Below are 24,208 nucleotides of genomic sequence, written 5' to 3' on the forward strand. Positions count from 1 at the left end.
AGACATGTTTTGATCCAGGGTTGTGTTTCAATCCCATATATAAATTAAATATCTCTTGGAAAATAGTCTTGGAGGGGTAAACATGTTAGTTTGTAACTTTAAAAAAAACGAGCAGTCCTGTGGCACCTTAGGCCTGGTGTAAACTAGGACCTTACACCAAAATTAGTTCCCCATGGTTGATTTTCTAAGCAATGCATCCACACTACCAAGCCCGTTATTCCAGAATAAGAAGCCACTGAATTTGAATTCTGTAGTCCTGCTTTTCATGAGGAAGAACACTATTCCCGAACTTGTATGTCCAAAAGAATGTTAGCGTAGGCACTCTGGTGCTGCTAATTCAAACAAATTGGCCTCCGGGAGACCACCTGCAGCTCCCCAGAGTGCTTCCTGAGGCTCTGAGTCCGAGACAGGCTCCATTAATGTGGATGCGCTACCTCGGACTACATTTGATTCTTCCCTGTAATGGGGACAAGGAACTTCGAATTTGTAAAATTGGGTGCCCAGAAGTCAAACTTAGTAAATTTGAAATAATCACCAGTTTAGACATGGCCTAGAAATTAACATATAATAAATGTGTTAGTCTCTAAGGTGTCACAGGATTGCTTTTTAACCTCAGAGAAGTTTGTCAAACAGAATATACAGTTTTTAAAATATTGAAGGAGATTATTTTTTAAATTGGATGGTAAAACGATAACTTAAGTTTCTCTCTACCTGGCAAGGTGAAACCAGGAAGTTTTCTGTGAGGTCAAAGAACTTGCAAATAAGGTTTCATCCTACAAAACAGCTAGCATCACACCTAGTACTTGCTACTTCTGACTCATAAGAGCCAGAGCTCTACCAGATAGCAAAGATCTGGCCTTAATGCAATATAGTTTACCACGTATTAATTAGTAACACAGGGTTTTAAAAAAATCATTAAGATCAGAGTTTTAGATATCTGCAATACTCAGAAAAATTCAGTTAAAAGAATCTTTTTCTTTCTTATCTTAAGCCATTACACCTATGTAAACTTTGTTTGAAATGTAATTATGCAAATACGCTGGCAACACCCCCTTCTTCTCCCCCAATGCAGCTTACTTCAGGTCATTTCTAAAGGAGCTCTTTTGGTACTAAAATAAGTCCTCCCTCCCTTAACAGCCTAAGGTAACATCTACAGATCAAATTTACCAGAGGCTCTAGCTTGCACAGTTCCCAAGGAAACACATAGCAGCACAATCAAGAGCTGTTCTTCCTCAAAAAATAAGACTTGCACAAAAGGGGGTTTTTGCGCAAAAAGGAGCCGTCTACACAGCAAAAAATCTCTTGCACAAAAGGGATCCAAGGAGGAAATGCAAATGAGAGAGAAGAGAGAATTTGCACCTATCAACAAATGAATGCTCCATTTGCATTTCCTCTTGCAGAAGAGTATCGTAGTATAGATGTAGCCACTGACTCTACTAGTTATCACAGCACATCCATGGATAGTAACTGCATGTTTGCAATGAGTAAGAATGGTAAAGGAAAGAAATCTATGACACTTTTTGACCAGAATGGTAATTGGTTTATAGGTTTATGGTCTGTAAACACCATAATGATATATGAAAATGTTCAGTGCTATAAGAATTCACATGTAAAAATGCCTATGTTAATAAGTAGATTGGAAAGCTTTAAAAGTGAAATCTTCCTTGCAACCCATCTCCCATCTCCACTGAACAACTTCATTATCAGTAAACCATTCCCATCCCTTCCTCCTGACACTAGTTTTCGCACATGGGATAGAGGCAGAACTGGTGGATTTAAGGAAGCTGCAGTGGCTGTGCACCCCTGGTGTGACACAAAACACAGCTGCTTGAGTGGGGAGTGGTTGGTGTGGCTGGTAGAGGCAGAGTAAAGATAGGCTGCTGAAGTAAAGGGGATGAGGTCAGAATTTCTGCTATCATGCAAACTCCCCAGGCCTTCTAGTGTGGCAGCTGTTGCAGTAGCTTCCATAAAACATCTCCATAGCTACAGCACAGCTCTTGGGAGGAAAGATTTTTTCCTATTGTTTTTCATGGAGCTCCCTCGCATCCAGCTGAGATATTCTGAGAGGGTTCGGAAGAGAGAATCTGCACCTATCGACTGATGTTTACTATAAATGGGAACTGCCATTTGCACAGTGAAGCAAAATGGTGAAATTCAGTAGGTTAATTCTGTTACAATGCAGACCCCAAAAGATAAGCAGCAATCTGAACACATGAAGAACAGACGAGAATCTGAAGTATATCACTTCACCAGCATTGTTATCCAATGAACTATGCAGGTTGGAACTCCATGATCTGGCACCCTCAGGAGCTGACGGGTCCTGGAGGAGGGATTTTGCAGGACCAGGGAAGGTCATTTCTGGCTGCCCTGCCACCGGCCCCCACAGTCCTGTGCCAGCCCCCTGGCTGGCTCACCCCCTGCTGCTGGTCACCCACTGCACTGCCGGCAGACCCTGCTTCCCTGCTGGACAGCCCAGCTACTGACATGTGGTGGACTCCTGGTGCCATGCCAGGCTTCCACTGCTGCACTGGGCAGCCTTGCTGTTGAATATTGGGCTCCCGCTGCCTTGCCAACCCACAAGGCTTCCTACTGGACCATGGATGTACCTGGATCAGAGAGTTCCGGTTTAGAAAGTTTCATCCTGTACTTGTAAATTACATTTCCATAATGTGCTTTCCCTAGACCAGTGATTTTCTACATTTTTAAAGTTGCGGGCCCGTAAAACATTTCAACTGATGGTGTGGACCTCTTTGGACTTCTTAGAGATAGTGTTCAGACCTTTCCACCCAAAGTCTGCGGATCACAGGTTGGAAACTGCTGCCCTAGACTAGTGTTTTTCAACCAGTGGTACAAGTACCCTTAAGGGTACTCAAGAGAACCCTTAAGGTATGTCAACACAACTGAAATTTGAAGAAAACTATTTTTTTTATGTTTTGCAGTGCTTTATTATTTTTGTACCTTTTGCACCAAAAAATTTCATCGCCTGCCCAGCTATGATTAAGTTGTTTAAACAAATGTGTTGCAGTGGTAGAAATTTTTGTGTGTATCTGAAAACTAGGTACTGGGGGTACTTAATTTATTTTTTGGAAAAGGGGTACTTTATAAAAAAAGGTTGAGAAACACTGCCCCAGGTTCTCATAGGGTACGTCTAAACTACATGCCTCTGTCGGCAGAAGCATGTAGATTTGTTTGTTCAGCAAAGGCAAATGAAGCCGCGATTTAAATGATCGCGGCTTCATTTACATTTACATGGCTGCCGCGCTGAGCCGACAAACAGCAGATCAGCTGTTTGTTGGCTCGCGCGCTAGTCTGGACGTTCCCCCTGTCGACATCAAAGCCCTTTGTCGGCAGCCCCGGTAAACCTCATTCCACGAGGAATAATGGGGCTGCCGACAAAGGGCTTTGATGTCGACAGGGGGAACGTCCAGACTAGCGCGCGAGCCGACAAACAGCTGATCAGCTGTTTGTCGGCTCAGCGCGGCAGCCATGTAAATGTAAATGAAACCGCGATCATTTAAATCGCGGCTTCATTTGCCTTTGCCTATGTGTCTAATCTACATGCCTCTGCCGACAGAGGCATGTAGTCTAGACACAGCCATAGTGTCACACCAGTAAGGTACAGGCTAATCCTTTAGCATAGGTGCAATTCAAAAGCCCTGATTTAGAAGATATATTCAACATCCCACACAAAGATGATAACAATAATTTTGTGTATGTTCAAAAATCTAGCTGATGTCACAGATCTGCCAAGGTTTATCAGGTAAGTACTTCCTTTTTTTCTTTAAGTCCCCAAGTTTAATATGGTGAGTCTGGAAGGAGTTCACTGGTGCTTAGGACAAAACACACAGTGAAAAAATTTGGGAGACATCATTGCCACATTTGGGAGACATCATTGGAGAATTTAAGAGATGTTACAAATTTCACCTTTGGTAACAAATAACTGAAAATCTTCCATGTATGGGTGATCATAGGGAATCTACCAGAGTCAGGAAGAATCTATATGGAGTGCTATTGCCTCTTTACTCTTACCTTCCCCTCACTTCTGGCTCCCTATACCTTTTCCCTCTCCTCCCTGCACACAGCACATGTTCTTCAAGAATTGTATTTCAGGAGTTCTCTTAACCCACATTTTCCCTGGATCCCCCAGAGGTGGAGTTAAGGACATTCTAAGAATTCTCTGTGTAAATTGTAAGCAGAGCACAGTCCCTTAATATCAACAGAATAAATGCATAGTATGTCTCTGGCAACAGTAGAAAGACATAAATATAAAACTCCCTTAAGAACAGTGAGGAATGATACATGAATAGGTGGCAATGCCTAAGATACTGTCTTAATTCTGTCTTCTGGGCTTTGGGATTTGTACAGCACTTAATTACAACTTGTTCACCTCTGTGCTGATAATCTAAAACTGGTTAATTTACTTACTTTAGCACAATAGTGGGAACTCAAAATTGCACAAGGGAAAACCAAGTCTTGGTAGTATCTCTGGCTGTGGGAAACTCCAGAGAAGAATCTCTGAATATTATTTATTTATTAATTATTAATTATTTTTATCATTATTCCGAAAGGTCCCTATCAGGCTCAAGCTATTTAGTGTCTGTTCTTTAAATGTTTCTCCGGCACCTATTTCTTTGTGGTGAAGTATTTGACCATCTGTATGATCTTGAAAGTATTTACATTCTCCTCTGATCATGGACATCGCTTCTAGTTTTGCTTTTGCTGGGTAAACCAGAAAAATACAAAGTGAACATGCAAACCTTATACAACCCCTTTGGTCTACAAAACTGGATTTTATGCCCTCAAACAAAATACCCACCATGATTCAAAGGTCTGGTCTCTTTGTTCTTGCAGATTGAGTCTTTCTCCCACAGACTAGTGAGAAGATTGTCAAATTCTACCTTAGGGAAATGCTAGTTCTTCTCTACACAGTTCTGGTGAGATTGTACCATGACTACTGTGTGCAGCTTTGGGCACCTGAAACATTATTATGGAGTGGAGAGGGATTTGGAGAAAGGAAATTCAAAGTTAAGGCTCTAATTTACCACTTGATTATTTCAGTTGCATACTGGTGCAGTTCATCTGATTTCAGTAAAAATAAACTATTTGGAGCATTTTGGCTATAGAGATCTGAAAAAGAGACAGATTGGTTAATTTCCCTATTTCATGTTAGGTTGGATGAGGACCTTGGAAATCTAGTGGCTGTGATTATGAGATACCAAATGTCCAGGAAGCAGTACAAAGAAGAAAGTTCAAAAACAACAAATAGTCTAGTAGCACTTTAAAGACTAACAAAACATGTACATTGTGCTACTAGTCTAGGTGTTACTAGATTATTTGTTGTTGTTTAAGTTTTTCCTGTTACAGACTAACTTGGCTACCCCTCTGAAGCTTTTTAACAAAGAAGAAAGTGTTATTGTGGATTTGTTTTCATGGATTCTGAGGCAAACGTGAGCTATCACTATAAGCAGAAGGAAGAGGCTATTGTTGTTCTCTTCATTGCTTCAACATTGACTGGTTCTGTGGCATTTCACCTGACATTTACCTCAGCTGCAAGTCAGGGCTCTGGAAAACAAAGCTGCAACCTCACTTGACTTCCAATTGGACTGTTCTTCATTTTCCTTTTGCATCTCAAAGATGTATGGAGAAGGAAAGGAAAAGAAAGAATGATCTACCATTCTCTTTTATTTGCTGGGATCCTTTTGGTGGTAGGCATAGGAGGAGATGGTAGCCCTTGGGCTGCTGCAAAAAATAATGTCAGAATGGAGTAGTTACAGTGATATGAAGAACTATGGAATTATAAGGGGGGAGGAAAGGGCACAGAATGCCAATAATGAAAAAGGAAAAATAATGCTGGTTGGAAATTTTCCAGCAGAATGTTTTTCTATCTGAAAATGCTGATTAATTGAAAACTAAACATTTTGCATTGAATATTCATTTTGAAGGACAGATGGAACAGAGCATTCCAATCAGGTTGAAATGAAATATTGAAACATTTTTGGAAGTGAACATTGTAATTTTCTACTTTGAAACAATTGTTTATTTAATATATATGTACATAGTATATTGTAAAAAAAATTAAAAGTCAAAATTGAAATGGAATATTTGGTTTTACTGAAACTAAATTTTTTGATTGACCAAAAATGTTTTTTTCTCTGAAATTTCATTTCCTGGGAAATTTCTTGTGTGTGTGTGTGTGTGTGTGTGTGTGTGTGTGTGTGTGTGTGTGTTGCAGAATAGGGGGAAAAAATTAAAAAATGGATTTTCCCATCAAACTGAAAATCTTTTTTGTCCAGTTCTATAAGGATATGTCTACACTACAGCATTATTTCAAAATATCTTATTTCGAAATAGTTAATTTGATATATGTTATTTCGAAATAACGCGTCTACACACAAAATGCATTTCAAAATAGCATTTTGCTATTTCGAAATACCGCATCCACACTGAGTGGACACTGATTCGGAGTTAAGGCTGGCCACAACCAGATCAGAGTTAGGGTATCAGGTAAGGAGTGTCTTTGTGTGGCTGTTGCCTGAGGCTATCTGAGGCCTGTGCTTAAAGGGACACTCCCCTCCCCCAGGCAGCCGGTTCTCAGGTGTCCCTGCTTGCTTGCCTGCCTTCCACATACCCCTCCCTAATCCCCCTTCTTGATGTCAAATAAAATACACGTATTTTAAAAAAATATAAACTCTCTTTATTTAACAAAACTGGGGGGGGGGACTCTGGGGAGACTGAAGAAAGGAGGCAGGAGAGGGGAGAAGAGAGGGTGGGAGAGGGGAGGGTGTAACTGGGAGGAGGGAGCTGGAAGGGGGAAGGAAGGGGAACAAGGCGGAGGGGAAGCTCAGGGCACCGGTGTGGGGGTCTCCTCGAGGTGTACCGGTAGTTCAGAATAGGAATCCTAGTCCGAACTACCTAGTTCGAGCCCCGTGTAGCCGCGTTGCACGGGGTTCGAACCAGCAGGGATTTAAAAATGGCGCCGGCCGGCTTTATGCAAATGAAGCCCGGGAAATTCAAATCCCGGGCTTCATTTGCAAGTGCGGTATGCCTACATTACCCCGCTAGTTCGAACTAGCGGGGTAGTGTAGACATACCCTCAGTGACAGACTAGTTTGCTCTTTAGCTGTAGCCTTTTTGCACTGATGGTCCAAGGAACCCACTATTCAAATGAGTGATGACAAAAATTGTTCTGCAAATATTCATTTGGAGTGAGATGTTCAAAAACAGGAACATAAAGTTAGGCCACTAAATCCCTATTTTGTCACATAATTAACTGATACTGCTTTCATATAGCAGCTCACAATACATTTCTGGATTTCAAATAGTGCTTTAGCACCTATTTTTGAAAGTCTGGGCTTTGAATTTTTAAACAAACTTACTTCAACTATTCTTGTGTATTGTAGTGGATCCACTACTTCAGGAGACAGTCAAGTAACTCATTTATTTTAATGCAAATGCCCATGGAAAACAATATTTCCTTTTTTCTGATGTTTTATTTTATAGAGTCATGGATAGAAAGGAAAGAGAGTATAGAATGATACTGCTCTGGTCTTGGAGCAACATATTGCTTAGAAGCAAACAACAAAGAAAATGATGGTTCCACATGGGTGTCAGAAAAAGCAAAGACAATAATCTTGAGTATGATTCAATGGGTCACTAAGGTACATAGTCAGATATCTAAGTCACTGAAGTATCCAAATCAGCATGGTTTACAAGAATCAACCAAACAGCAAAGCACATTCATGTGACAGAGCAATGTTTGTGACAATTGGTTATTCTTTGCCTTGACCAGTATAGTCCATGCTTGACAGTACTACTGCCCAACCTGGGAATCAGGAAGATACACCATTTTTTAAAAATAACATCAGCCAGGTGGCAATGATGTGGGATTCTTTACTTTGAGAAAATGGTGAATATTTTAACTTGCCCAGGGAGACCAAATCGGAGCATAGGTCAGAAAACTTAAATTATAGCACCAGCATGCATCTGTATCAGAGTTCCCTATTTTTTAAGAAGTGGGAAGGGCTGGAGGCACCCTATTTAAAAACAAGTGTCTACACAGTGCTTATTTCGAATGAGCTATTTCGAATTTGGCATTCTTCCCCGTAGAATGAGGTTTAACTAAATCGAATTAAGCGCCCCGCTTAATAAATATCTCTGCAGCCAGAAAGAGCCACAACCATAAAGTGTCACCAATGTGAAAGCAAACCCACCAACAGGGTATGTAAAGGGATCCATGGCCCCGGGGCCTGGCAATTTTAAAGAACTCAGGACTCCCAGCCACCGCTACTATGGCAGCGGCAATGGCTGTAGCCCTGGGTCCTTTAAATCACCATTGGAATAGCATGTGGGGCTTTGGAGTGCAGCCTCTGGGCAGCTCAGAGGACTGGCAGAGATGAAGGGGACAGTGCAGTCCAGGCCACAATGGGGGCTGGCAGCCCTGCCTCTTCTTTCCAAGGTCTTGCCCCTTGCTCCACCCCACATTGCTCGGGGGCCTGGTAAAGCTGTCCCACTTCCCCCTGAGTGAAAGTTAAATAGTAAAGCCAAGATTTTCAAAACTGTCTAGAGCAGTGGTTCCCAACCTAGGGTCTGAAAACCCCTGGGGGTCTGCAAGGGCATTGCCAGAGGTCCATGAAAATATAAAAGATAAATAAAAATGATTATAGGAAATAAGTTTTAAATAAATTTCAAAGCTACAGTCAATTATTTTTAAATTAAATATCTTCCAGTAATGTTATTCGTTGTCTGAAAATCCATGTTGTGGCACCTTTGTGTGACAAAACGATCCCGATGATTAGAAGCATACAAACGTTAGCCATACATTCAACATGGATCTGTGGCTGCAATCAGGCTTGCTGAACAGAAAGGCGACTAACGAGCAGAGTGAAGAAACCACAAGTGAAACGTCTAATCAAACAGACATAAGTAAATGAAAAGTGAGAAAATACTACATTGACTACTAGAGTTGCAGCAGGCATTGGCTTTCACGGGGGTCCGCAAATGGTTTGGGAGAGGGGTGACTGGGAATCCGTGAATGGTTTGGGGAGGTGATTGGGGGTTCACACTAGTGAAAAGGTTGGGAACCACTGGTCTAGAGGATTGAGATGCACAACTCCCAATGAAATTAATGGGGAATTGTGCATCTGCCATTCCAGTGGTTTCGAAACAAATTTTTGACATTTCAGTGAATTCAGAAGGTGAAACAGTACTCAGGTCTTAAAACATATTATTTGTCCTGGTGATATTCAACTGAGAGAGCCTCTGTAAAAATGCTGGCTGCTGCATTCTGTGCTTACTGTATTCTAGCCAACATATAAATGGGAGCACTGCAGACAAAACAATTGCAGCAGTCAACTCTTGACCAGCTGAAAGCATTTGTACAATAATTAAATGAAGATCTCAGCGTGGCAATATTCTGATAAGAAATGTTCTTATTTCAATGGTGTGAATCCTTAACATTAGAGGGCCTTAGAGATCCTGGCATAGTGTCCGTTGAGGGATCAGGATTAGGGTTACACAGGCAGAGGGTTCATTCCCCAGGAAACAAATTCTACAATGGAGCAAAGACAATTAGCATGAGCTGGGGATCTCTTGCATGAATGCTATACCCCAGGCATATAAGCTCTGCGAGGGCTCTCGAATCGCTACACATTTCCATGCATTAGGTTTTGAAGGGCAAGACAGAGAATGGTCAAGAGAGGAGCAAAGCTTATGGATCTTGCATTGAGAAGAAAGCAAAGCAGTGATACAAGTGTGGTGGATGCTGGTGCAGCCAAACCATGCATCAGCCGTGCTGCTGGTCTGCACCTATGATGGCAAATTCCTTTTGTCTCCGGTATCTTTGGAATCACCCTGGGTATGTCTACACTACCACCCTAGTTCGAACTAGCGGGGGTAATGTAGTCATCCGCAATTGCAAATGAAGCCCGGGATTTGAATTTCCCGGGCTTCATTTGCATAAAGCCGGCCGGCGCCATTTTTAAATGCCGGCTAGTTCGAACCCCGTACCGCGCGGCTACACGCGGCACGGAGTAGCTAGTTTGGATTAGGCTTCTAGCTGTACTCCCCCGGGCTTCATTTGCAATTGCGGATGACTACATTACCCCCGCTAGTTCGAACTAGCGGGGTAGTGTAGACATACCCCCTGTTACTTAAGCTTGGTACAGGGCACAGGATTTACAGCACATATTGACATATCCTATTGGTGCCCAAGTTCTTTGTAACAGGAGCTGTGCTCAAAGAAATGCATCACCAGACTGCATGCGCCACACAACAGATGCTTGGAACCAATCAGAAAATGTTTTATTTTGTTTCAGACTGTAATGAAATTAGGCATTCTCTCCAGGGGGATATGCTGAAAGAAAACCCAGGCAGGCAAACTGATGGAATCCTGAGATTTCAGTTGATTTGAGTCACATCTGCCAGGCAATAAAATAAAGAATTGAAGTACATGAAAACTACCTCTTATTCTAATTAGAACAACATGTGGCCAAAGAAAAGGAGTAATCCTAACACTGATCCTTCAGGTACATCAGTGCACAAGGGAGTAGGCCTGGGCCTAATTGGATCCATGTTGATGGCCATTGTTTGATACTGCTGACAGGACTAGAACCAAATCAAAGTGGAGCCTCACAATATATGGTGAATGTCAGAAGAATGTCTTTATCAACTACATCAAATGCTAGCAAAACTTGGCCCTACCTCTTCAGCTTCTCCCCTGGAGCTGGCTAAGCTTGCTGCCATTTTAATTGCTCATAACATGACTCCTGACACCCCAACTGCTTCCCTGCCTTATCCCACCCAAGGCCTGACCCCTGCTCTGCCTCTTCCCTTGAGGCCTCACCTTCTTTCCTGTCTCTTCTCTCAAGGCCCTGCCCCCATCACTTGCTCCTCTCCCTCTCATCCCTTACTGACTCATCTTCACACCCCGCACCGCAGCTGGGCTTTCTCTGCTCTGGGACTGGGTTGGGAGCTGATGCAGCCTGACAAGGACCCTGCCAGCAGGTAGGTGGTGGCCTCTGTTGATCAGGGACTGAGGTGAGTCAATGACTAGGCACCGCCTCCTGTCCCACAGTAACTAGACTTTTGGTGTCTGGTCAGGGCATCTGACAGGACACTTTTCAACCAGACTTTCTAGCTGAAAACCAGGCACCTGGAAACTCTAAATTGCACCCAAAAAAGTCAAACGCTGGACTGCCTGGGTAAAACCAAATACTATGTTGTTTTACACCAGGCCCCTCAGGACATTCTACCCTCTTTGCCACAGCATGCTGTATGCTGCCCTGCCATCTTGACAGACTCATTGGAATTCTTGCTATTCACTGAGCTCAACAAGATGAGTTTGTATTTGAATATAAATGATTTCTTCGAGAATTGTAGACAGAATACTTAAATTACAAACCTGATGAAAATTAGTCATAGCCTCAGCTGCCAAGGAAAATTCTCCTCAGAAAAAAGGAGGTATTTAAACTTCGTTTAAGATTAGATGGAACAATAACAGATTCCAAGGAGATATTCCTGGAATAATTGATGTCATGACAGGTAAACACGCCCTCTGCAGCCCAGCAGGAACAGGATTTAAAGCACTTCATTACCTTCAGCCAGGTGCCATGTCTGCAATATCAGAGACATCTTTTAGAACTACTCAAAGTCCCTGACTAGCAGGTGAAAAAAGCCACAGGTGGAGGAGAGGGATCAGAAAGCAGACTCAAGCTCAAGCCCATTTGCTCCGAACATTTGGAGCTAATTCATGACATGACCAAACATCTTACTCAGAACTTCCATAGGTGGAACTAAACAAACAAACAAACAAACAAGACTTTCAAACTGATTTAAAGGTTGCAGGGCTATTGGTAGTGAAATAACGATAGCAAACAAATCACTTTAAGGCTTTAAGCAATGTACAGAGTTTCTTGGGGATCACTTGTAACATTGCAGGATGCCAGAAAGTCAGAAAATTCCCACAAAGTCCTATGTTGCTCTGGACAATCACTCCAGATCTCCTGAAGTCACACAACATTCTCACAGAGTCCCAGGGAATTCTACAGAAATCCAAAGAAGCCCACAAAATCCCAAAGTGATTCTGCAGCCCATAATATTTCATAGCTGTTTCATACCAACTCTCACTGCAGTCAGTGGGAGTCTTTCCATTTACACTAATGGGAACTGGTTCTAGCATTTAGCTGTTATCAGTGACTTCCTTATTTACAGCAGTGCACAGCACTCACCTGTCATCTAGCCAGGCTCAAAGTCCCTTCACAGACACCAGCCTAACGGATAGCAGATAGCTGAAATTCCCCTGGATGCTTTTCTCACCAGCTATAGAAAGTATCCATCTGTTCCTTGCCTCAGAAGCTAAATACCTCACTGAATGCTGAAGGAAGGCTTTGCTCCCAGTCATTGCTCTCACTAGTACCTCAATGATTTTAAATAGAATTGTGCCAAGAAACTGTTAGATCAACAGCTACAAATTCTCATCAGTGCAGAGGAGCTTGAGTCTGTTGACTTCCCGGCAGCAAAGTTTCCAAGAATGTTCACTCAGCTACAGCTAGAACTGGGCTGGAAATTATTTTCCTATCCCAAAGGAATTTTTTCGAGTTCAATTTTTCCTCTGTTTCAAACTGGAACAAAACATTAAAACGTTGAAAAGACTTGCTAAACAACAAAACCAAAAAGAAATATTTTTATGATGGATTGGACCTCACTTTCGGAGTGCCACTAGATAGATGAGGGTCCCACCGAGCCTGCCAGCTATACCAGCCTGAGTTTCCCTTGCACTGGATTCCTGTGCCAGTCCCTCAAGCCCCTTTCCAGGCACACACCCAAGCAGTGATGGCCTGTCAATACAGGCGAACTAGGCAGTCACTTAGGGTGCCAAGACAAACGACCATTGAGGGCTTTGGAGGCAGGGGCGCCAATCGCGCATTTCACCTAGGGCGCCAGTTGCCGGCAGCTCATCTAGGGCCGCTCTTGCACCCAGGCAAGACCACACCCAGCTGCAGACACAAACTGTAGTCAGATTTACTCTACTTTATGGTGCACACACCATCTGGAATGTGAACCCAAAATAATGTTGTCTGTGCTATACAAAGAGCTGCACAGCACAAGCTCATAAGAATTCCCCACCCACTGTAAGAAGAAAAACAAAATATTACTTGAGATGTATTGAAATCATTTAGCCACTTACGTAAATTTGGAATTCAGCCCACTCCTGTTTCTTTATTTTCATCGTCTTTGCTCATCTGTTTCTCTTCTGGCACAATAAACTTTTGTCACTCACTGAGTTCTGGAAACCTGGAAATGTGGTCCATTTCTACATCTTCTCTATCCGTCCATTTTGGTTGTTACTTACTTCCCTTGCCACAGAACAAATCTGTGCAGACCCTGTGTTGACCTATGGAGAGACCTGGCTCAGATTAAAGCACTGTCCCAATCCTCATCATGAAGTTGGACAAAACTCAAATCCATTTTTTAAACTAAAAAAAAAAAGTTTGGATAACTTAATAATTTATGTTTAACCACCTCTGCAGGTCATAGTCCCAGCTGTGACTATTGTTTAATGATATTTCCTAACCCACTAGAAATGGGAAATACTGGAATTCTCATGATAAAATCTGTTCTTGAAAGATATTCAGCCAGATGTTGCAGTTCAGAAGGTTTAGATAATTTGAGAAAGCTTGAGAGAGACGCATCCTACGGTGTATGTGTCTTCCTCTGTGAAATGGGGAGGATATCCGTTTTTGTAAAGTGCTTCGAATTTTTCAGACGCAGGATGTGATATAACAGATAAGATGTTCTTATTAATATTGCTTTGTGTTTCTTTGCTATGAGCCTGCACAAATTATCTCCCCTTTTTATGAGACTAGAACCTGAATGTTTATTTCTTTGAGGAGCAAAAATTCAATTAGCAGTTTGTCTGTAGATGTAGCCTTTTTCATTCACAGTTGCTACATTTTTAATAAGTGCTATAACTCTCTGGCTGTGTTATGTCTCAGTAAACAACTGGTACCTGCTTTGCTTTTAATTACATAGGTTGTGGTTGCCATCAAACTCACTTTTTCTCCACTAGAGATTTAAAATATCCTTGCAAGAGTAATTCTGGCTGTGACGCATAGTGACCAATATTGGTTGTAATACACTGAGTTTTTGTTTAACAAAGTACCATATCTTAGCTCTGGAAATGAATCATTCACTCTGTGCAGTGGGGGGTGGGAGAGGAAGACAAGCCCCTTATCCTACATTCACCAGAAATATAAAACCTAACAGAATCAGCTTAATAATGGGTGATTTGGGATTTGTTTCTGACCTCATACACCCATAGAGCATCTTTGTACACAGGACTACAACACTCAAGGAAATAGCCCCAGGCTGTTTTCTCATTTTTGTTGCGAGATACTGTAAAGTTTGGTCAGATCAATATCTGACCTACTTTGTCTACTGCAACAATCTACATGTGCAGCCCAGCATCTATGAAAACCTTCATGACACCAAACTAGCTGTGAACGTGAAAGAGCAAAGGAAAAGACATGTCAGGCTTCCAGTGGGGTTATTTCTAATTCAAACTTTTAAGAGTTCTAGATATGGTTCTGAATGACACAGTTCAGATGGGTAGGGAAGAGCAGATTAGATTGCTACAAATTAAGAGCTATACTGTGCTTAGCCTTCTGTGACCTACATTAGGCTTATTTCAATTGCAAGATTTTGGACCCAGGGCTGTATTCCTGCTCCTCCATCATGGGAGGCAGTAGTCTGTGATTATGTGGCACTACCTCATGTCATCAGCTTACTGGCCACTGGAGCTGGCTGGATGCATATGGGTTGATAGAGATTCTGCTGTACTCCATAAAAAGATTTTTCAGTTTACCTTCCCGCAGTTCAACAGAGACAGCTCCACTGCCTCCCAGTGGGAGGATGGCGCATATCTGTGACGCCCCTTTTGGTGGCCTGCCTGCAAATGTTAGACCAGACAAAGTGAATATTAAAAAAAAACAAAAGAAAGAATACTCTTGGAAGGATGGTTTAAAGTTCATATTGATAGTGGCTGGTATATAAATATGTCACTGCATTGTGAATGGCTTTGCAACACCAGTGCAATGTCTAGAGATTGGCTCAGACAAAGAGCTCATCTTTTGCACTAAGGTCATCACAGCTGTTTTTATTAATACGCTATAATTCTATTTGTTTTTTAGTTCTTTTTTCCTTCGTTAGTTCACTGCTCAGCAATTTCCCGCTTATGTGCTCCCTTAGTTCAAAAGGCCCCTCTCCACTGCAGAGAATACTTGCAAGTTATAAGTTGTGCTATCTGAGTTTTCACTTTACTCTCATTATCTGGAATGTCACTGGCATGACCTAATTCTCTCAGTCTAGTTCCATATTTACCTAACAACTCATTAAAGAGGTTCTTCCACACTGAAGCAAATTTATGGGAAATCAAATATGGTCTGGAAAAGTAATTTACTTGGGGGCATGCACCAACAAATTTAGCCTAATTGTAAACTCAACTGTAAAAAGCAAGTTAAAGTTCATTAATGGTCACAATGACTTGTTATATGAAATGGCTGTTTATAAAAAGGAAGAAGGAGACAAAAATTACTGAATTGTTTTCAACAGAAAGTCATTTACTCATACCACTTAAGGACTGTGTTAAGATTATGACTGGTAAACAAGAGGCCTACAGAACGAGAAATCAAAGAAACTTAGATTGGTGTGTTGGAAATTAGGCCCAATGATGGACAAAATAATTAGAGGATCAACTATTTCTCCCAATATTCCTTTCTGCAGTTCTTTAAAAGAAATAATGATGAGGAAAATACTGGCTTCAATGGCACTGGCTGATGAATTAAAAAACAAAACAAAACAGGAGAAGGAACAAGCGTCACCATCATGGATGCCAACCCTCACTATGTCTTAGGACCCCAGATTTTCTTCATTCTCATTCTCATTCTGAGAACTATTCCCGCAAGACTGGGGCAGAGAAAGCATTCCAGATGACACTGCAACCTCCACTGGCTCCAGCTGAATCTCAAACACCATCTGGGCTTTGAGATGTTGGGCAGGTTTATCCTAGAAGCACTACATTGCCTTGTGGTGGCAGTAATAGCTGCACAGAGTAGTTGTGCTGTTCTTGTATGGCGTGATGGGATCAGATTTATTCACAGACATGTCACCCCAAAAATGCTGAAGTGCCAACACTAGTTAAGTCAAGCTCAGTGTGAGGTGTATGGATGTGGGGGGATGGGACAGGAGGTGGGGGGAGGGTGCATTGATGTAGATGGAATAAAGGGGTACAAGAAGTCAAAGATGTTAACATACATCTGAAATGGTTCAATATTAAAACAGTTTGAAGTAAGGTTGTGGATTTCATATACAGAGACCTCAGTCTTCTCAATACCATGTCAGCATTATTAATAATGTTTAATATTAATTAACATTAATGATTAAAGTTAATAATTAACATGATTCATAATCCTTTAAACTAGGGGTGGGAACCTTTTTTGGGTCGGGGGCTACTGACGCACAGAAAAATCATTTGGGGCCTTTACAAAAGTGAAAAGCAACTTCTCCTGCCTGAGAAGGAGAAAGACACTCCCCACATTGCCCTCACACCCCAGAGTCTGTGGGAGTCCAGGATAGTAGATTTTGTCTGCTCCAGCCCCATGGTGGAGTGAGAGCCAGCATAGGCTCCCCAGTGCTGGGGTAATGAGCTCCGAGTCCTGGGTGCTGGATCCAGGCAAGCTGGGGGCTGGATGCAGCCTCTGGACCTGAGGTTTCCTATCCCTGTTTTAAACCCTCTATTAAAGATACAGAGAAGAAGAAAAAACAGTGAGAGGATTTGAAATTTAAAGAATTAATGCTTTCATTTTAACAACGTTCTTTGTTTCCTTTCCCCGTGGCTATAGAGAGCCTTTAAATGAAAAAAAAAACCAAAAAAAAACCATCTCTTTGATGATAATAACTGTTCTTTTTGGGAAAAAAGAAGAAGTTAGTTAAGATTGAAGGGATCTATTGTCATGGCTGTTGTTAAAGTTCAATCCCATTTTCTAGAAAACAAATCAAGCCAACACACACACACAAAAGGGAAAAGAAAAGAAGAGGAAAAACACAGGGGCAGAACATGCTCTTATCAGTCACTTGGAGACCTGGCACACTGGTTCCTGCACTGGGCTGTTTAAAGCATTGCTTTTAACGGCCTCCATTTGGTCATAGGCACATGGCAGTGATGCAAATTATGCCACCTTGGACAGCTAAACTAGACTCCTATTAGACTGAAGGCAAAAGGAGAAGTATATTAAAGAAAGAAAGGGAAGAAATAAAGTAGGGAAGGAAAAGGTTACATAGGATATGGAGTGGGACAGGAGAGATACAAAGGGTAGGTGTTTACTACTACTTGTCAATATAACTGATGTTGATCAAGGGTGTGAAAAAGATACCTCCCTGAATGACACAGATTACCCCCAATGCCCTCCCACTAACATACCTTCTGAATCTTACAAAGGTGATGTAATTATAACAAAGGAGAGCACTCTCTCATGGGCATAGAGTGTCTTCACTAGACATGCTACAGCGGCACAACTGTGCCGATGCTCTTTAAAGGACTACTAGCATACTTGATCGGGTTTTCAGGATGCTACAGTGATGGGGTGGAGCACTGCAGCGGAAGATGCTTTGTGAGGGAGAACTCAGGACTGGAAGGATTGTTAATGGCCCCTGACAAAAAGTGGACAGGGGAAGCCAGCGTGTGACCTGTATGGTGGTAGGTTGGCTGGTGGTGCTAAGGACATGAGCTACAGCACCATAGCCTTTAAGGTACTCAGAGTTGTAAGGCACTGAACAGCTTACTGGCTTAGTTGAAATTCAGGGGGGTCACATTAACTCTCTTTTGAAAACGGGACTTAGATGCTTTTTAAAATGTTACCCTTCTAATCATTTGCAAGTCCAGCACTGACTGTTCCACTCCCCAAGGGAGGCGTGGAGAAGGGGTGAGATTATTCCTTTGGACAGTTGTTTTAGGTGGCTTCCTTGCTATTACTTATCTGTGAATAAGAGCACATTCCCTTACAGACAACTCTGTCTTTTCTTCCTGATTCTACTGGTTATAATGATGGGCCAGTCTTGAAAGCTTTGAAGATTCAGGTACACATCCATATGTTCAGATGCTTATCCCTTGGTGTAATTCTTTGTGACTGAATACAATCATTGATATCAGTGGTATCATCACCGCTATAGAATTGCAACAAACCTTGTACAAAATATGTCATTTCAAGTGTCAATGGAACTTAGAATTTTCTCAATATAGTTGTTCTGTTTATAAGCATGTATCATTTTTATATCTGCAGTTACACATATTGCCTATGTATTAGCATTATACACATGTATTGTATTCCTGGGCAACACTCACCAGATAGACTTTACATTAGAGCCAAACAGCTGTGTTAACGGCCCATTAAGGATGCCTCATTCTCTTAGTCTTCAGGACCTTAATTTAAAATGTGCCTTAAAACTATTACATTAGAGTGCTACTGAAGATTATAAAATCCCATCTCTAAAAACTCATCATCCCCCTCTCCCGGACGGTTGTCAGGGATAGGTGCACCAGTTTAATAGTGCTATGTAGGGCCCCATAAATCCTAAGGATGCCTCTGCTTCCTGCTCTCAGTTATTCACATTATGAACCTGTGACTTCAAAAGGGTGGCTTTAAAGGGAAAAAAAGAGATTGCATGAAAATTACTTTTTTTCTTCCCAGGATATAACCAGTTTTAGAATATTTTGGTATGACTGCTTCTTGGTGTGCCTTCCTCCCCTCCCCCCCATCACCATCACTTTATTTTACAAACAAAAAGAACTTGGCAGTGGAAGAGAAAACACAGCTACAGACTCTGAGTCCACTTACTAGTAAAGTCCCCCTACTAGCATGCTTCTCTCTATCTTGATGTATACTTTTTAGGTCAAGATGGAATGATGCATGCGGGGAGCTATAGTTCTCATAGCCTAAGGCCATGTCTCCATTTACTGGGGGACCTTCCGAGGTTCGATTTAGCAGGTCTAGTAAAGACCCGCTAAATCGAATTGACCTCAGTATTCCTTAAACTAAGGTCCTGTTGTGAGAGTTTCTCCCATCGACCTCCCACTGTGGTGCTGCCTCAGAAAACTGATGTATGGTACATCACCTCAAATTACACAATTAACATAGCTAAAGTTGTGTATCTTACATCGATTTTCTCCACCAGTATCAACCTGGAGTAATGGTTTTCATCCTTTTCTGTATTTTGACTGTATGTTACGCCATAGAGTCACAAAATGGACTCCCGTAATGCATTTAGCTATAGAGACTCAGGAAACCCTGAGACCTGTTTGTGATGATTGTCGTGCTTGTGCCCCATCCTGAGTTTCAACATGCTATAGGCCATATCTCTAAAATGGTTTAGATTCAGTGTTCCCTGGTTTTATTCAACTAAGATTTGAGTGGAGATATTATTCACACGTGGGTCTATCTTGCAGCCCAACTCCATAGTTAGTACTTGAGCACCTTCAAAATAGAATCAATAACAATAGTGAAGTGGCTAGTGGTTTTCATGGAATTTCTGGAGCATCTTTTTAGGGTATAAGTATTCTGCTTGTGGCTACGGTTATATTTGGCATATAAAAAGTATAATTAACTATAATTCAATGTAATTTTACTTAGGGTATAAAATTCTACTTTGAGTTCAATTGTGGTTTCATTTGTCTTACTGACGTATTAATTAATGATTTGGGAGGAAGGTATTTTTGTTTATTTTGATTTTTGAATGGCACTATGTTGTCCTTGATTGGTTAAAGTTTGGATACTCCTGTCATAAGTTGCATGATCAAGTGATTTACAGTTGAGTACACGCTTGACTGATTATCCAGTTGCATGTCATGGTGGAGAATATCCTTTATATTTTTAATTATCTATATCTTTACATTAAGCTACTCTGCAAAAGAGCATTCGAAAATGTCAGTAGTCACCCTTTTTAGATACCCATAACTGGCTTCCACTCATAGTTAGTGCAGTCATCCTAAAGAAATGCCAGTAAAAACCTATGATCCATCCACACCATTATATATTCACTTTATATACATGAGTTGGCTTAATTCTTCCTTCCTTGGTCCATATCACTCAAGGGGATTGCTGCCCTTCTGTATTTCCCCATTCATTTGTGCCTGGTGATGTGCATTTCAGAACATTACAAAATCTTAACAATCATTATCATACATTTTATGTTGTGTACTTCCTTATTAACAGTCACAGGGGAAAGGGCTGAGCTGTCCTGAAGAAGGAACCTTTTGGAGTAACCCATGGAGGGAAGAAGAGATAAGCTAAACTTTGTGTAATAGACAGGGGCTGTGTCTAGACTGGCCACTTTTTCTGGAAAATCAGCCGCTTTTCCAGAAAAACTTGCCATCTGTCTACACTGGCCGCTTGAATTTCCGAAAAAGCACTGACATTCTACTGTCTGAAATCAGTGCTTTTTCCGGAAAAGCTTTGACGCTCCTGTTCGGGCAAAAGTCGTTTTTGCGCAAAACTTTTGCACAAAAGGGCAAGTGTAGACAGCTGAGATTTGTTTTGCGCAAAAAAAGCCCCGATCGCGAAAATGGTGATCGGGTCTTTTTTTGCGCAAAAGCGCGTCTAGATTGGCCATGGACACTTTTCCGCAAAAAGTGCTTGTGTGGAAAAGCGTCCGTGCCAATCTAGATGCTCTTTTCTGAAAATGCTTTTAACGGAAAACTTTTCCGTTAAAAGCATTTCTGGAAAATCATGCCAGTCTAGACGTAGCCAATTTATCTTGACAATATAGCAGAATCTCAGGAAAAAGCTTAGTTTGGATTCTGCATCGTGTGTGGACTGTGTTCTTAGGGTATCAGCACACAGTGCAGTATTTACAGACCAGCCAAAAAAATTACTTTTTATTTCAGTCTCTCACTTGCATGGGGAGAGCAGGGAATGGCCTGTAATACCTATTTTGTGTGTGTTGGGCTGGCGAGGGACAGGGGTTGTTCTTAAAAACATTCACCATTCTGACTTTGAGTTGAGGCAGGGGTGGAAAGAAGCCTTGATCTAATTATATGATAAGGATGGCCAGGGTCAGAAAGCAATAGGGTAACACAGAGCTATTTATGACTAGAGCGTCTGATCATGTTGGGGCCAGCGACCCACCTGGTGTTATCAATTAATGAAATCCAAACTGAGTGTCATTCTGGGCTATGTGGTCAATGGAAGAACATACAGTATCATTTACTAGGGAAATGAAAAATAGCTCTGCTGCCCCACTTCACATGCTCATGCGCTAGGAATGAAATCCCAGTCAGCTCTATCTCAAAGGCAACAGGCTGGAGAAGGCACTGCCAGTGGAATCTGGCCTGAGTTTTCCTTGCTCTGTCATTAATGATGGCTGTAGCCTCTGTACATGACCAATGTCTACACAGACTTCAGCGGCCACTCACACATCTCTTTAGCATTATGGCTTGTATGCCTCAACATTTATTTTCCAAGCAAGGCCTTAGCTGTGTGTGTGTGTGAGATTGTGATTGTCAGTACTTGTGTGTGATTTTGTGACGATCTGTTTCTCTGGGTGTGCACGTGTGTCTATGTAAGAATGCCTGCTTCTGTGTGACTGTATGTATGTGCAAGTCCATTAGCAAAAATTTTTAATAAATCTCTAAACTCAGGGGTTGTACCATTTGACTCGAGAATTGCTAATATAGTTCCGATTTTTAAGAAAGGGAAAAAAAGCGACCCGGGTAACTATAGGCCTGTTAGTTTGACATCTGTAGTATGAAAGATCCTGGAAAAAATTTTGAAGGAGAAAGTAGTTAGAGATATTGAGGCTAATGGCAATTGGGACAAATTACAACATGGTTTTACAAAAGGTAGATCGTGCCAAACCAACCTGATCTCCTTTTCTGAGAAAGTAACAGATTTTTTAGATAAAGGAAATGCAGTGGATCTAATCTACCTCGACTTTAATAATGCATTTGATACAGTACCATATGGGGAATTATTGGTTAAATTGGAAAAGATAGGGATTAATATGAAAGTTGAGAGGTGGATAAGCAACTGGTTAAAGGGGAGACTACAGCGGGTCATACTGAAAGGTGAACTGTCAGGTTCGAGGAAGGTTACTAGCGGAGTTCCTCAGGGATCAGTTTTGGGGCCAATTTTATTTAATCTTTTTATTGCTGATCTTGGCACCAAAAGTGGAAGTGTCCTAATAAAATTTGCAGATGACACAAAGTTGGGAGCTATTGCCAATTCAGAAAAGGATCGGGATATCATACAGGAAGATCTGGATGATCTTGTAAATTGGAGTGATAGCAATAGGATGAAATTTAATAGTGAGAAGTGTAAGGTTATGCATTTAGGCTATGTCTAGACTGCAAGCCTCTTTCGAAAGAGGCTCTTTCGAAAGATACTTTCGAAAGAGCCTCTTTCAAAAGAGAGCGTCTAGACTTCACGTTGAACTTTCAAAAAAGCGGCTTGCTTTTTCGAAAGAAAGCATCCAGTGAGTCTGGATGCTCTCTTTCGAAGAAGCCCTATTTACATTGAAGAACCCTTTCTTTCGAAAGAGGAACTTTCGAAAGAAGGCGTTCTTCCTCGTGAAATGAGGTTTACCGCCATCGAAAGAAAAGCTGCATTCTTTCGATTTAATTTCGAAAGAATGCAGCTGCAGTCTAGACGCAGGTGAGGTTTTTTCGAAAAAAGGCTACTTTTTTCGAAAAAACCCCTGAGTCTGGACACAGCCTAAGGGATTAATAACAAGAATTTTAGTTATAAGCTGGGGACACATCAGTTGGAAGTAATGGAGGAGGAGAAGGACCTCGGAGTCCTGGTTGATTATAGAATGACTATGAGCCGCCATTGTGACATGGCCGTGAAAAAGGCTAATACGATCTTGGGATGTATTAGGCGAGGTATTTCCAGTAGGGATAAGGCATTGGTGAGACCCCATTTGGAATACTGTGTGCAGTTCTGGTCTCCCATGTTTAAGAAGGATGAATTCAAACTGGAACAGGTACAAAGAAGGGCCACTAGGATGATCCGAGGAATGGAAAACCTGTCTTATGAAAGGAGACTCAAGGAGGTTGGCTTGTTTACTTTAACCAAAAGAAGGCTGAGGGGGGACATGATTGCACTTTTTAAATATATTAGAGAGATAAATACCAGGGAGGGAGAGGAATTATTTCAGTTTAATACCAATGTGGACACAAGAACAAATGGATATAAGCTGGCTAGTAGGAAGTTTAGACTTGAGATTAGACGAAGGTTTCTAACCATTAGAGGAGTGAAGTTCTGGAACGGCCTTCCAAGGGAAGTAATGGGGGCAAAAGATCTATCTGGTTTCAAGATTAAACTAGATGGGTTTATGAAGGGGATGGTTTGATGAGATAACATGATCTTGGTAACTAATTGACCATTCATTATCAGTGGGAAATAGGTCAATGGAGGGATGATAGGAGTTACTATAGAGAACCTTCTGGGTGTCTGGCTGATGAGTCTTGCCCACATGCTCAGGGTTTAGCTGATCGCCATATTTGGGGTCGGGAAGGAATTTTCTTCCAGGGTAGATTGGCAGAGGCCCTGGAGGTTTTTCGCCTTCCTCTGTAGCATAGGGTACAGATCACAGCTAGAGGATTCTCTGCATCTTGGGGTCTTCAAAGTATTTGAAGGCTTCAATATCTGAGATATAGGTGAGAGGATTATTCTAGGAGGGGTGGGTGAGATTTTGTGGCCTGCACTGTGCAGGGGGTCAGACTGGATGATCATAATGGTCCCTTCTGACCTTGAAGTCTATGAGTCTATGAGTCTATGTCATAGAAGCATATGTGGCTGTCTAAGTGCTAGCGGGCAGAGAAGCAACCACTCCCATGACCCATATTTGATCAGATTCATTCTTTACACAAGGAATACATTCGGCCTTTTATTGTCAACCACACTTTCATGCTTCCACCAGCCAGCTCCAAAGCATGTGTCACTCATCAAGGATAAACAGAAAAGGAGCATGGGGTGGAGGAGAGGAAACTGGAGGAAAGGTTACAACAAATGGCAGGGGTATGAGAAATAGGCTTTTCTCTTGTTGTCAGCTGAAGCAGTTATTTACAAAAAACTCAGTATTTTTTTCAAAGCAATGTTACCACTAAGTACCAGTTTATATCATACATGGGCAATGTGAACTGTCATATTGATGGAAATAA

General features: G+C 41.7%; 1 protein-coding gene across 3 annotated transcripts in view; it reads right to left on the minus strand.

Annotated features, from left to right (window-relative positions):
* Positions 1–24,208, minus strand: part of CHRM2 (cholinergic receptor muscarinic 2) — a 135,943-nt gene that overhangs the window by 3,621 nt on the left and 108,114 nt on the right. Inside the window, exon 1 of one of the 3 annotated variants that reach the window (XM_075940167.1) lies at positions 13,184–13,694. The exons of 1 other annotated variant lie outside the window; for it this stretch is intronic. The gene's annotated coding sequence lies outside the window, so the exon portion shown is untranslated. Of the gene's footprint in view, positions 1–12,224; positions 12,494–13,183; positions 13,695–24,208 lie in introns of those variants that run through there. One more of the 3 variants, XM_075940159.1, reaches the window with a different exon arrangement.

The sequence above is a fragment of the Pelodiscus sinensis genome, chromosome 1 (genome assembly GCF_049634645.1).
Source record: "Pelodiscus sinensis isolate JC-2024 chromosome 1, ASM4963464v1, whole genome shotgun sequence".
Lineage (NCBI taxonomy): Eukaryota > Metazoa > Chordata > Testudines > Trionychidae > Pelodiscus > Pelodiscus sinensis.